Source organism: Ursus americanus, chromosome 11, assembly GCF_024610735.1.
Source record: "Ursus americanus isolate L20-20 chromosome 11, mUrsAme1.1.p, whole genome shotgun sequence".
Lineage (NCBI taxonomy): Eukaryota > Metazoa > Chordata > Mammalia > Carnivora > Ursidae > Ursus > Ursus americanus.
This window is the reverse complement of record NC_142137.1, coordinates 68,678,128-68,692,657: the sequence shown is the minus strand read 5'-3', so window position 1 is coordinate 68,692,657 and position 14,530 is coordinate 68,678,128. Positions and strand designations below refer to the sequence as shown.

The 14,530-nt window shown below is 42.5% G+C and overlaps 1 long non-coding RNA gene across 1 annotated transcript; it reads right to left on the bottom strand.

Annotated features, from left to right (window-relative positions):
• Positions 1-337: 337 nt before the first annotated feature.
• Positions 338-13,041, bottom strand: LOC148109290 (uncharacterized). Its single transcript, XR_015726161.1, has 3 exons — positions 12,161-13,041; positions 10,275-10,349; positions 338-4,109 (listed from the first exon to the last, which is right to left on the bottom strand). It is a non-coding gene; the product is annotated as an uncharacterized LOC148109290 (long non-coding RNA).
• Positions 13,042-14,530: the final 1,489 nt, after the last annotated feature.

Sequence of the window (14,530 nt, the reverse complement as noted above, 5' to 3'; positions counted from 1 at the left end):
AAGGCACAGAGGGACACTGTCTACATGCAAGGGGATCTGTCACACCAGCGGCCATATTGAGAATATTCCTTCCTGTAAGAGAGGGGACTTACAGATAGGAATACTCAAAAACTAGAATAAACCCAGCAGTTTTATTTATTTATTTTTATTTATTTTTTATTTTTTATTATATTATGTTAGTCACCATACAGTACATCCTTAGTTTTTGATGTAAAGTTCCATGACTCATTACTTGCGTATAACACCCAGTGCACCATGCAATACATGCCCTCCTTACTACCCATCACCAGCCTATTCCATTCCCCCACCCCCCTCCCCTCTGAAGCCCTCAGTTTATTTCCCAGAGTCCATAGTCTCTCATGGTTCATTCCCCCTTCTGTTTACCCCCCTCTTTCTTCTTCCCTTTCTTCTCCTACTGATCTTCCTACTTCTTATGTTCCATAAATGAGTGAAACCATATGATAATTGTCCTTCTCTGCTTGACTTATTTCGCTTAGCATTATCTCCTCCAGTCCTGTCCATGTTGCAGCAAATGTTGAGAAATCGTTCTTTTTTATGGCTGAGAGTAGAAGATGCTGTATATATGGACCACATCTTCTTAATCCAGTCATCTGTTGAAGGTCACCTTGGCTCCTTCCACGATTTAGCTATTGTGGACAGAGCTGCTATGAACACTGGGGTGCATAAGGCCCTTCTCTTCACTACGTCTACGTAAATCCAGCAGTTTTAAATTGGAAGCAGAGGTATCAGTGTGAGTGCATGGTTGTCAATATACATGATACATATAGATTCTAATGTGTGTATGTGTGGGTACCTGTGTGTGCACATCTATGTGTGTGTGTGTGTGTGTGTATGTACATCTATACATAATCTGACTCTACTGACTGGGGACAACCACCCACCTAGAGCAATGAGCATCTAGCACCCAGATCCTGGCTTTTATTTTTAAATTTATTTTTTGTTTAATTTAATTTAATTTGTTTGTTTGTTTGTTTTAGAGAGAGAAAGCACACAAGCCGGGAGGTGCAGAGGGAGAGAGATCATCTTAAACAGGCTCCAAGCCCAGTGCCTGGAGCCCAACGCGGGACTCAATCTTACAACCCTGACATCATGACCTGAGCTGAGGTCAAGAGTCGGACGCTTAACCGGCTGAGCCATCCAGGCATCCCCAGATCTTGGCTTCTCACTACCATCTCTGCAGAAGGAAGCAAAGATCATTAGAGAAATGGTGGAGTCCACACTGGGGCAGGGAAAGTGTAGATGGCCTGAAACATCTTGCATGAGAAAACAAGAAGGTATTCAAATAATGATAGGAAATGCCAAAAGAACACAGACAGGAACATCCAAACATGTAACAATAGCTAACAGATTATAACCTATTAAATACAAAGGAAACGGAATCCCTGTGGTATAAATAAATGAGTAAACTGAACATTTGACAAGAAACAAGATATTTACATAGAGTCAAGATGCTTCCCCACAAGCTATTAATTACGAAGGGAAAAAGTGTGGGGTTTAAAAGAAAAAAATACTGGCAGACACCATCCTGATCAAGCGATGAAAGCGGAAGTCGTCAGTAACGGTCAGCGCACCTGTGCACCACAGACGGGGCTTGGCAGAAGAGCCGCATCATTTCTGTAACCTTCCTGCCAACGACACCAGCCTGTTCGCAGGAAATACGCACCAAGGTCATCAGAGGTGATGAAGCATCACGTCTGCACCTTAGTCCGAAAGGATCAGGGCTTTAAAAAACCAACAGGCATTTTGTATTGTACTTTCAACTTCCGGTAAGTTTGAAATTACTTCAAAATATAAAAGATGTAAAGAATAACCCAAAGCAAAATGTTGAAAACTCTGTGAAATATGATCCTAATTGTGTAAAACAATGACCCGCCCTCACGTAATCTATCCAAGTACGTGTGTGCGTATGTGGGCACACGTCTCGACGATTCAGAGAAATACGGACTCCCACGTGATGTCGTACACAGGTGACCTTGGGTAGACAGGAGCAGAGGGAGAAGGAATCAAGCATAAGAAGAATTTAAAAAAGACTGCATTAATAAATATTAAATGTGCCGTGTAAGCCATCACTATCTTGCACTTAATGTAAAATAATGCGTGTGTATTGGTCTGCCAAAATAAAACACCACAGGCTGGGTGGCTTGAACATGGACTTATTTCCTCATAGTTCTGAAGTCAGAAGTCCAAGATCAGGGTGTCAGCAGGGTTGGTTTCATTCAAAGGGCTCTCCTGGTCTTGCAAACGGCCGCCTTCTCTGTGTCCTCCCTCACGTGGTCCTTCCGCACACACGTGCGCATCCCCAGAGACTCTGTATGTGTCCAAATTTCCTCCTTATAAAAACACTGCCCTGACAGCCTCTCTCTAACTTAATTTCTTCTTTAAAGGCTCTGTTTCCAAATACAATCACATTCTGAGGTACTAGGGGTTTGCACTTCCACAGACAAAATTGGGAAGGACAGGACCCAGCCCAAATCAGTACAAATATGTGAGTGTGTGCGCACGCGCTCTCGCACAAAAGCCTTGACCCTGATCAACCCATGTGTTCCCAGTCCAAGCAAGCATCCATTATGACTTGTTCTGGACTTCTTGTTGAAAAAGATTTGGTGACTTTTGCTCTTTAAAAAAATTTTTTTTATAGGGTTGTGTGTTTCCTGAGTTTTCTTAATTCCATTTGAAAGCAACAGTGACTCTTGCTTCATTTTAGGAAAATCCAGACTAAGTAAACGATGAGGGTTAAGGTAGTCCTCTGTGACAACAGGGTGTTTATGAAACTACAGCCGAGTCCTCTTCTGTTCAGGGTGGAACAGTGGGCGATCACAACCCAGCCACTCAGTAATGATGCAACTTGTCCTGAAGCTGATACCTTCGCTCCTACCATGTCTTTGTCCTGTATAGCGCTCTGTGATATCTTCAAGACAACTTCATGGCCCCATCCCCACTTAGATTTCTTTCCTCTGCACTTTTTCGTTTCACCTAGTTCAGTTCCATGCCTTTGGAACTATCTTCTCCCAAAATGAAGTCCTACATACACCCATGCTGAATCAACAGTCCAACACAACCCAAAGAAAGAAAATACACAGTTTCCAAAGCCTGATTTATTAAAAACCAAAAAACATCTGCATTTTCCTTGGCATGCTCAGTGTGGATTTGGTGTTATGGCGTCTCAATTCCCTGTCTTATCATAACCGCAGAGATGTGGGAAGTGTTTTGCTTGCCCCAGAAATGTCTCCAATAAACCTTCAGATCTCCCATTTTCCCTCTGCCAGTCTCTCCAATGGGATGGGCAACCCACAAAGTAGACAGAAATACATTCCCCCACATAGCTCTGCTAAGCAGACCAAGTTGTACCAGGTACACATTGTTTCATTCCTCAAACCAAAGGCGGATTGGGAGTGAGGACGTGTTGCAAGGGCACGTGGCAGCAGGAACAGATGGATTCTGGGCACTTAGCCTCTGGTGGAGCTCAGAGTGCTGGTCCTGGTATAGCCTCACTCTGCTGTTCCCTCGCTGGATGCTCACCTGTCCAGCTCCTTGCCTGTGTTGTGGACAAGGGTGCTCCTGCTTACGTCTTCACGGGACGACCAGCTGGGTTGTGGATCGCACAGGAAGGCGCCTGTCTGCTCTGATGGCAGAGTCCCATGCCAACAGGAGGTGAGAGGCGCCCTAGTGTGGAGGAAAGGTGGGCGCTGGCTGAGGGGCGGGGATCTGGGCACAAGTCTCTCCCTCGGCACTTTCCTCGGAACCTCAGACTACTCCCTGGGTAAACAAGGATACGAGAGCCACCCTCACGGCTGTCGGTTCCACAGCTGGACTCTCCAGGGGACATCAGGCAGCATCTTCCCAGGACACTTTACGAGCTTGTTTGGCCATCTTGCTAGGGACACTGCTTTGGGAGGTGAGGTCAGGGGAGCAGAGCCCCCAGCTCCTGGGAGCTTTGGATCCTGGCTTTTTGAAACCAGATCTCACTCGGCCCCCAGCTCCTCCCGGAAGGGCTTCCTCCCTGGAAAGTGCATCCCTGAGCGGCCTCTTGCTGTGCTGTTCACTCAGCAGCCGTCCTCTGTTTGCTCCCCGTCAGGTCCTCGAGGGCTCTGCGAACACCACAAGGTGGAGTCAACGGCTCAGCCTCCCTCAGAAAGAGGAGAGCTTTGGAGATCTGCCCCTGATCAGAGTGCAATCTCCCTGCCCAGTGTGGTCACCTCACTCAAGCACCCTGAAGAAAGTAGGGTGGCAGGGAGCCCCACCCTGCTCGCCCAGCAGCCCAGACCGCACTGGTGAAGCCCCTCCCGGTCCCCATCAGCTCACAGTGGACAGGGAATGTGCCCTATGTTTCTTCTACGTTCTCTTCATTCATTCATTCATTCCTTTACTGAAACCAACGCTCTTCCAGGCACAGGGCTCCGGACCCAGCACACACACGAACGGCATCGTCCTCGGCCGCTCTCGCACAGCTCATGATCCAGGGAGAGGTGACACAGGAGGCAGGGACATTCAACAAACGCTACTGGGTATATACACCTAAGCCCAGTGCCCACGCTTCAGATGCTCCTCCCCGCTGATGTGGAAGATTAACTCGTTCATCAAAAATATTTTGCGGTACAGGCTATGGAATAATCCGATCTAAGGGACCCACGTGAGGACACAATTCTTGATTCTGAGCCCTTGAGGCCAGGTCTCTGATGATCCATGACACAAGTGCTCACGTTTTAAAGATCGTAAGTAAGAAGGGCTGAGTACAGGTTGAGGCTAATCGCCGCACTTTGGGTTCTTTGTTTTCATTGGAAAACACTTTTTTTCCTGCTTAAAAATTGAAGACAGCGAGAGCACAGATGGCCATGGACCTGTACCTTTAAGGGGAATCTGTGTGCCAAATGCCTAAGGAATGACTCCGTCACCGGGACACTGACCCCATCTTAGAGTGACAACGGCTTGCTCCGCCACCCCAAGAAAAAAGTAGAAAGTCTCCTGGTGAGAGTGTGGGTCTCAGACTTCCTCCTGGCCCTGCCCCCTCAGCTACGCCAGAAACCGCCTCTCCCGGCAAGTCTTCCTGAGTCATCCTGCATTACATAACCCACTCGGGAGCCCCTTGGCACACGTGCATATGGCTTGTCCACGCTTTCACGGAGGTCCACCAGCCAGCAAGATGATCAGTCTTCCCTCTAAACCCTTAAACCGAAGGTTTACCCAACTGGCATGTGCTCTTTTGGGGGGAAGTTTGATGTAGCCTGGCAGAATAGAGGTTATATATACAGGCTCTGTAGGCTCATAAAATACCATATTTAAATCATAATCTCATCCTGTAGTTAGAAAAAGAATTTGTCACAAATACTTACAGTACTAATTGCTCATTATACACTTCCAGGAGCATCACTATGATGTTGGCACTGTGACGGCAAATGTTGGTGAATTTGACCTAAGCTATTTCTGCCAGAACCTACCACTCAGACCTGTATTTGTGGAGGACCTACTGTTTACAGAACTCTTACCCACACGTTTTCGCAATAAATGTCTCCACAGCATTATGATATAGATACAATTATTTCCATTTTATAGAAGAGGAAACAGACGTCCAGGGTGTTCCAGATCACAGGGGTGATAAGAGCACAGATTTCAGCCCCGGTGTTCTGATAGATCCCACTAGTTTTCACCCGTTATAACCTCCCCCCATGACATGCACACGCAAGGGCCACTATACTCATTGATAACCTACTCCCTTCTAGCTCCACGTGTTTCACGTCTAACTCAGTGCTCGACACATACAGGTGAAAGTAATAAAGTCTGTGGAGTTGAATGTGGGTCTCTCCCTACTTCCTGCCCACACTTAGGTAATGATCTCCCCGATGCCTGTGACCGGGTCTTCTGCATCCTCTGTAACTCAAAGTCTTGGGCACATAACAAGTTCTCTCTGTATCTGTGGAATAAGTTAATGAATGTTTTCTATGAAGCTAGAGAACCTGTGCCCGTCCCCTTTTTTGTGAACTTTGGAGGTTATGTTGCAAAAATGAGTTGTCGTCGGCGACCACAGGGAAACCTGGCTGAACCTGACCTTTGGGGTCCAGCTCATTTCTCCCCACCAAGGGAATTTTTTTCAGAGGGCTTTCAAGCCACAACAGGAGCAAAGATGATGTGAGGACAAGATTACTGTTGAGAAAAGTCTTTCTTATCTGTCTCCAATCTCTGAGCTCTCATCAACCACTAAGCAAAGCTGGCTCCCTCCAGGGGGCTCTGAATCGCCCCAGCCTTCAGGGCATGTGCAGATAGAGCTCCTTCAAGCTTTTTTCGTGGTTTTAAGGATACAAGTTCCCATGGAGGTCTATTCCTGTGCAGCTGCCCTGAGTTTCAGGCACCGTACCCCCCCCCCCCAAACCTCCAGACAAACGTGACTCTAGAGCACAGAGTTTCTATTTGAAGGTCCACAGTTTGTTTGTATTGGCCATTACAGACACTCCCTAGATATGGCCCAAGCAATAGGATTTCCCATGGCATGCTGTGTACTAAGAAAACAGCCTAGAAAAACAGCTTGTGGCAGCTAGTGGAACCTTCCCTTCTGCCTCTGCTCTGAAATAAAGTGCGTCATTCTGAGACAAAAGGGGGCTCTGCTGAAATCACTTAAGGAGAAAAATACAGGTAACATTAAAAGTGTAACTGTACTAGAATGTACTGGAACTGTGATGGTTGCTCATTATAAGGTGGTCGCTAATGTTTCTTTCTCCAACACGCCCCTCCAGCATCTGGCATTACAACAGCTACCTATCAGTGACTCTGTTTCATTCTCTGAAAATGAAAGAGTTAGATTTGTTAGACTTAAATTTCTACTCATCCCTGAGGAATTCCAGGATTTTATAGCAAAATGCATCACAGAGTGAGCATGTTTCAGAAGTTTGCTGTCAGTGCTCCCCCCTCCAGCTCAGCATTTCATAGAGCTTCTTAGTGTCACTACCCAGAATCTAAATCAAGAGAATATTAAGAGTTTCAAGTTGCCTGTTGATTAAAGAAAACACCATGCAGAACCTATTGAAAACTATAGAAAATGATTAAAGTAACCTGATGGAAAACATACAGGCATCAACATCTTTCCAGCAAATCAACCAGCAAAAATCAGTTTAAAACCCAAAGTTCCCAGCTGCATTATCAATAATAACAAAAACAATGTGGGGGGAAAGCTGATAAGAAATGCAAGGAAATATACACAGATCTCAGTTAATATAAAGATATTTTTAGATATTTACATAACTGAGTTGCACAAATTTCTGAATGGGAAGTTTGAGAAGATTAAAGTATTGTAAGAATGTTCTTGTCCCGAAGAGATAAGATGTTCTATTTAATCCCAAAGAAAATATTAACAGTGGGTTCCTTTTCAAACCTGAAAAAGCTAAACATAAATTATATCTGGAAAATAAATTGAGGGAATGAGAATATAACAGATCTTAGTATATATAAGAAGTCTATATTTTACAAAAATGACATCACAAATCAATGGAGATGAGTATTTTTAAAGTAATGGTGCTGGGAAAATTTCCTGACATTTTGGAAAAGAAAATATTATTTTCTCATCACACACCCCTAATAAAAGAATGTCAAGGCACAAAAACAATGGAAGAAATAAAATAAAAATATCTATTTAAATTTTAATCACCTTTGTAAGTTAAAAATTCTTAAAATAAAAGGCCAAAAATAAGCTGAGAAAAAATCATTGGCATGAATCTGCAACTTCCTAAAATGTACTGGCTTTGCCTTGCTCTCCATTCCTGCAGAGAAGAGACTATTTCTGTGTTGGTATGGGCTGTCCTGCTCCTATTTCTGCTTTCAAGATCTCTGTGCCCACGTACCCCCTGGAGACATAGGAACACCTTGCATGGGAATCCCACCATTTACATATGAACTATTTACTTACTGAATATCTATGTAAAAAATATCTAGACATTTCCATGCCTGAGGATTTTATCACACTACGTATGTTTTGAGAAGTTGTATTACTTTAAGCTTAGATTTTTATTTTTATTTTATTTTTTTAAGATTTTTATTTATTTATTTAACACAGATAGAGACAGCCAGCGAGAGAGGGAACACAAGCAGGGGGAGTGGGAGAGGAAGAAGCAGGCTCCTAGCAGAGGAGCCTGATGTGGGGCTCGATCCCAGAACACCGGGATCACGCCCTGAGCCGAAGGCAGACGCTTAACCGCTGTGCCACCCAGGCGCCCCTAAGCTTAGATTTTTAAAACTAGAAACATGCTCTGGCCGCTTTAGGAGAAGTCAATTCATAAAATTCTCAAGAGAACAAAAATTGAAATTTTAAAGAGTGAACTTAACTAAATTTCAAGTGGGTAGTTAATAGGAACAAAGAATTTCATTGAGAAGAGAATAATTCTCTTCATGGGAAAAGAGGTTTCTGAATGCAAATCAGAGACAGGCAGATACACGAGGGCAGGAAGTCTCTAAGGTATTCAATACCTGGCAGGTGTGATTTACCTAGTGGACAAACCCCATGAATTATTCATCTGCTCGGTTCCAGTAAAAAACTAGGATCAATCTTGCTTAAGAAAATATCTAATAAATACAGGTACGATGTAAAAATCATAGCCCCCACACGCGTACATGTTTGTTAGGAGGAAACAAAAACTGGTTCATTAGCATCTCCTGCTTCTGACAAAGATGAAGTAACAGAGACCAGATTGCCTCCTGAAACAATCAAATGAAATATATCAAGCAGCAGTTTTCAAGGCACTGGACATCAGATAATAAAGGAGAGTGATCCTGAGAGATGGGAAATAGAAAAGGTGAGTCCTCTGATCACCCCAGCTCACTGCCATGAGAATCTGCAGGCCACAGTGCAGGGATGGCGAGTCCAGGTGGTGCCCGGTGGACTCCCTGGGTAAACACAGCTCTACTGACTAAACAGAGCTGAAAGTGTAAGAGACCAAGGTGTCTTGAGTTTGCAGAATAAAGTGCCAGAGAGGAGAGGAGAGGGCTGCAGGAAGAGAGAATTCCTGAGATCTGTGGGAAGAACCCCTCAAGAATGCAGCAGAGTATTGATAGACTCATGCACATGGGGAAACTCTGAGATGGGAGAAAGTACTGTCTGAGAGAGTTCGAGGGAAGATTGCCAAGGACTCACCCAGGGCCAGAAAAAGTGCCTGTCCCCAAGCAAGCTTGGAAGCCTCATAATTAATGGTTATTGGATGGGCTACTCAGAGTAGTCTTTTATTGGTAGCGTGGAATAATTAGCCTAAGACTGAATGCTGCTCTGTTCCAACTAAATTCTTAAAAGCAAGATCGAAAAAGATCAAACTTTTTCCAAGTGATTTAACTGCATCCCAAAACAAAGCTTAAGAATGTTTATAGACAAAGATACTCAGCACCAAAGTAAAATCCACCAAGCAGGCAAAGAAACAGGAAGCTATCTATAATGAGGAGAAAAGCCAACCAGGCCAAACCAACCAAGAACAGATTAAATGTGAGAATTAACAGACAAGGACATGAAGCAGTTATTATAACTACATAACTGCATTCTAGACGTTCAAGACGTAAAGTAGACCCAAATCAAAATTCTAGAGATGAAAACTACAAATCATTAAATGAAAAAATATTGGATGTGATTAACAGCTGATTAGTTGTTGCAAAAGAAAAAGATAAGTGCTTTTGAAAACATAGCAATAGACACTATCTAAAATAAAATACAAAGAAAAAAAGAACTTTAAAAAATTATAAAATCAGCGAACTATGGACAATTTCAAATAACCTAATATACACATATTTAGAGTTCCTAAAGAAAAGGAGAGAGGAGGACAACAGAAAAACTATTTCAAAGAGTAACAGATGAAAATTTTCCTAATTTGGTGACAAGTATAAATTCACAGATTCAAGATGCTTATTTAATCCTAAGAATGAGAAAAATTTAAAGATCATACAAAGTCACTTCATATTCAAATTGCAAAAACCACTGATACAATCTGAAGAGCAGCCAAAGGAAAAAAACCACAATGGATATGCAGAAGCAAAGATGAAGATGACAGCAGATTTCCTTTTGGAGACAATGTAAACAAGAAGATCGTGGAACAATATCTTCAGAGTACTAAAAGGAAAAAACAAAACAAGAACAAAAAACTTAATCTAAAACTCTACACCCAGTACTTTTCAAAAATGAAGGCAAAATAAAAACCAAATTCTAAACGAGTTGAAAGAATTTCTCACCAGCAGCTCCACATTATAAGAAATGTTAAAGGAAAGTGAAACAAAAAGAAAACATAGATTCATACCAGTATTTTTTTCAAGCTTGGCACTGGTGACATTTGCGGCTGGATAATTCCTGACCCAGACTTTGCTGAATGTCCCTGGTGGGCAAAATTACACCCAATTGAGAATCGCTTCCAGTTGAGAACCACTGATTTACACACACAAAAATGAGAGGCACCGTAAATGCTATTACATTGGTAAATACATCATATTTTTTTCTTATTATTTACATCTGTTTAAAAGATAGCTAAGTTTGGGGGGTCCCTGGCTTGTTCAGTCCGAAGAGCATGAGACTCTTGATCTTGGGGTCATGAGTTTAAACCCCATGTTGGGCATAGAGATTACTTAAAATGAAAAGAATCGTTCTAAAAGATAGCTAGCTTTTTAGGCAAAAATAATTTAAATTTTAAGTTTGCAACTTTTAAAACAAAAAAAAATTTTTTTTAACATTTTAACAGCAACAACAACAACAAAAGATTGTGGATTTTATGTTTGTAGGGTTTAAGTGAAAATGTGTGTCAGCAATACCATGAAAGCAGGAAGAGGAAAAGAGAGTTCTGTATATACTACTATGTATAATTGTTTATATGGAAGTCACGTGATATCTCGTGAAGTATGTGTATGGTAAACTCTAAAGCAACCATTAATATAGCAAAACAAAAAGTTTCAACAAAATAGATTAAATTGCAAAATAATAAACAATCCAAAAGAAGAAAGAACATAGGAAAAAAGAACGAAAAGATGAGATAAATAGCAAGATGATAGACTTAAATCTAGCTATGAAGTAATCACATTAAACGTAAATGATCTAAGGAGCTCAGTGAAAAGAGTTTTAAAAGGCACATACTGTCCGAGTACACAGACAAAGCAACATCCCACTAAATGCTCTTACGAGAAATACACTTTATATAGTAAGAAACAGTAGGTGAAAAGAAAAGGGATGGAAAGGGGTATGACTTGCTAACACCAGTCAAAAGAAAGCTAGAGCGGATACTGACATCAAACACATTTATGTAGAGCAAATAATATTGGCAGAGATTAAAAGGTTATTTCAATAGGATAAAGGATTAATTTATCAAGAGGATATAACAATCCTAAATGTTTCTAGACCTGACAACAGAACTTCAAAAAGCATGAAGCAAAACCCAGTAGATGCAGGAGAAATGGACAAATCTATCATTATAATCAGAGATTTAAATACCACTCTCTCAATTATTGATTAAACAAGCAGTCAAAAAGTAAAAAATATATGAGACAGGAAAACTCTAACAACAATGTTGCCCTAATCGCCATTTATTGAATAACCAACAATAGTGAAATACACATTCCTGTCAAGTGTATATCAAACATTTACCAAGACAGTCATTTCCTGGGCCATAAAATATGTCTCAATACATTTAAAATGATTCAAATCACACAAAGTATGTTCTTTGACCACAATGAATTAAATTGGAAATCAATAACAGAAAGATCACTGAAAAATCCTCAAATATTTGGAAATTAAATAGGATTATTCCAGAATAACCCATGAATCAGTAAAGAAATTGAAAGGAAAATTAGAAACTATTTTGAACTCCATGAAAATGAAAACATCACAGACCAAATTCTGTGGAATAACACCAAAACTACACTTAGAGGGAAATTTATAACACTAAGTGCCTATATTTGAAAGGACTAAAGGTCTCAAGTCAATAACCTCAGTTCTCATCCTAAGAAACTAGGAAAAATAGAGCAGACTAAACCCAAAGTAAGCCCAGGAAAAAAAATACTACAAAACAGAACAAAAATCAATGAAATAGAAAACAGTAAAAATAACAGAGATGTCCAATATGGTCGTCGCTAATCACACATATCTGTGTAGCTTTCAATTTAAATTAGTTAAAATTAAGTAAAATTTAAAGTGCAGTACCTCAATTGCACCGGTCACCCTTCAAAGCTCGATAGCCACCGGCGGCCACTTGCTAGCATCCTGGACAGTGAACACGCAGGACACTTTAGTCATTGCAAAAATTTCCATGGGGCAGAGACCAGCTGTCCCATATGTTCAAGTGACCTCAGTGACATCTGATCAGGTGACACATCATCACAATGGACATGCAGGGAGAATTCCAGAGTATCAAAGAGATTACCAGTCAGGGCCTCATTGTCCTCACCCTGCGTTCACAGAAATCAGGGCAAGAGTCCTGCTTGCGAGTCTCCAGAAAATACATCATTTTGCTGAAATGTTTACATTTTCTAAATCTTGGTTCACAATGAAGTTTTTTTTTTAAAGATTTTATTTATTTGACAGAGATACGGACAGCCAGTGAGAGAAGGAACACAAGCAGGGGGAGTGGGAGAGGAAGAAGCAGGCTCATAGCGGAGGAGCCTGATGTGGGGCTCGATCCCATAACGCCGGGATCACGCCCTGAGCCGAAGGCAGACGCTTAACCACTGTGCCACCCAGGCGCCCCACAATGAAGTTTTTATTACAAAGATGTTCATGTTTCGACACTATCAACATATCTATATACCCATATACATATGGAAAGGCTCTGTTGTGCGGGACTGGGAGCAACAGAGCCGGCTCTTCATGAAATGTGTGATTGACCCTGAGTGGACATAAAATAAAGCAGCTAAATTACAATCTTAGGAACTGGAGAGTCTGAACTAACCACATTTTCAGAAGCCAAGTAAGCGGCTTTAACTACTGGCCAGAATCTTAGGAGGAAGTGCACGGCTCTGTGAGCTAACACACTCGACTCTCAAAAGCAGTGAGAAACCACAGTTCCAGACAGTTGAGAGGAAACACAGCCCCCAGGAGCTGAGATCCTTACCCAAGCTCATAAAAAGTGTCAGAGCGTGACTGGAATCCAGATCTGTAGACTCAGTTAGTGATCCTTCTGCTCTCCCGCGGTGCCCCATCAGGGACGGCGCTATGCATGAAGAGACCAGGGGATAGGCCTTGCCTACCCGGACTTAAACTTACAGCACGATTCTGGGAACAGCAGCCAAGATTAGTGATTCAGAGGAAAGAGATCGGTGCTCAGGAGGGCCTCTGGATGTGCTGACCGTGCAGCATGGACCTGATGGTGTTTCCACCCCCAGACTTCAGTTTGACTGTGGATATTTCTGGGTTCTGCACAAAGCCAGCACAGAATTCATCGTCTGGTACGATGAGGACATCTCACAATATGGAAACACAGTTCTTCTTACCGACGAGCGGAGTTGCAGTGTAAGCAGGTAAGGGTGCTGAGCCCCGGATGGCGTCAGCAGCATTCCTGAGCCGTCTCCCGGAGCTGCGGGCCATTTCAGCCAAGGGCAAGAAGCACCTGTTGCGGCCCCTGGCACGGGCCGTCAGTGAGCATTTGCCCTGTCAGACAGATTCTCCGCAGTGCTGAGGCAAGTTGGGAATTTTGTCACTGGCACACTGACATAAATCGGAGCAGAGCTAGAACGTCACTGCGGGTCTCTTCCAGCCACAAGCCTCCGGAGTCCATGACAACAGCTCTGCCGTGTCAGAATCCAAGCCAGGCCTGCCAAGTGACCCTGAGCAACCTATGAGCTTCTCACTAACCAGGGAGGGCTGGTTCACAGAGGTACGATCTCTAAGGATAAGGAAGAACATTCTGGAGCCTGCTTTCATTCACCCTTTGCCGTCTCCTTTCCTTATTTGTCAACATGGTGACTAAGAGGCAAATGACAGGACCATAGGGTTTCAAAATGTGAATTTGTGTTTTGTTTTTCTTTTTCCCCCAGGCATCTGAATGTAGAGACTAGAAGAAAAGACCGCAAGTAAAACTGGATATTTTCATGAAGCTAACTCTAACTTTACATTTACTACAACCAGTTGTCAGATAAACAAAAGCCGTGTATGGATATATTTATTATTTGGCAAGTATATGGTCACCCAGTCATCAGTCCCGCAGAAAATGATCACGTACACAAAAATCCTCTGAGACAGGCTCAGGGCATTTGTTTTTTTACAAGTAAAGGAGGAGGGAAGAGATACTTTCCCACAAAGAAAATGTGAACTTGGAAGGAACATCCTGGTTACTTAGAATCAACTCAAAGAGAATCATTGAAATTTCACAAAAATCCTGGTTCTTAAGTGAATTGGAGACAACTCACATAGCACAAACTTGCCAAGCCCAAGTTTTTCAATAGAAGTGGCACTATTTTAAGGGTCTGAACCCAGGGCTCTGATACAGACAGGATGGCTTGCTTAACAAAATATTAGACAGCAGCTCTTCTTGCAATTTCTGTACAAACAGCCTGAGGAGAAGCAGTGGAAGACCAG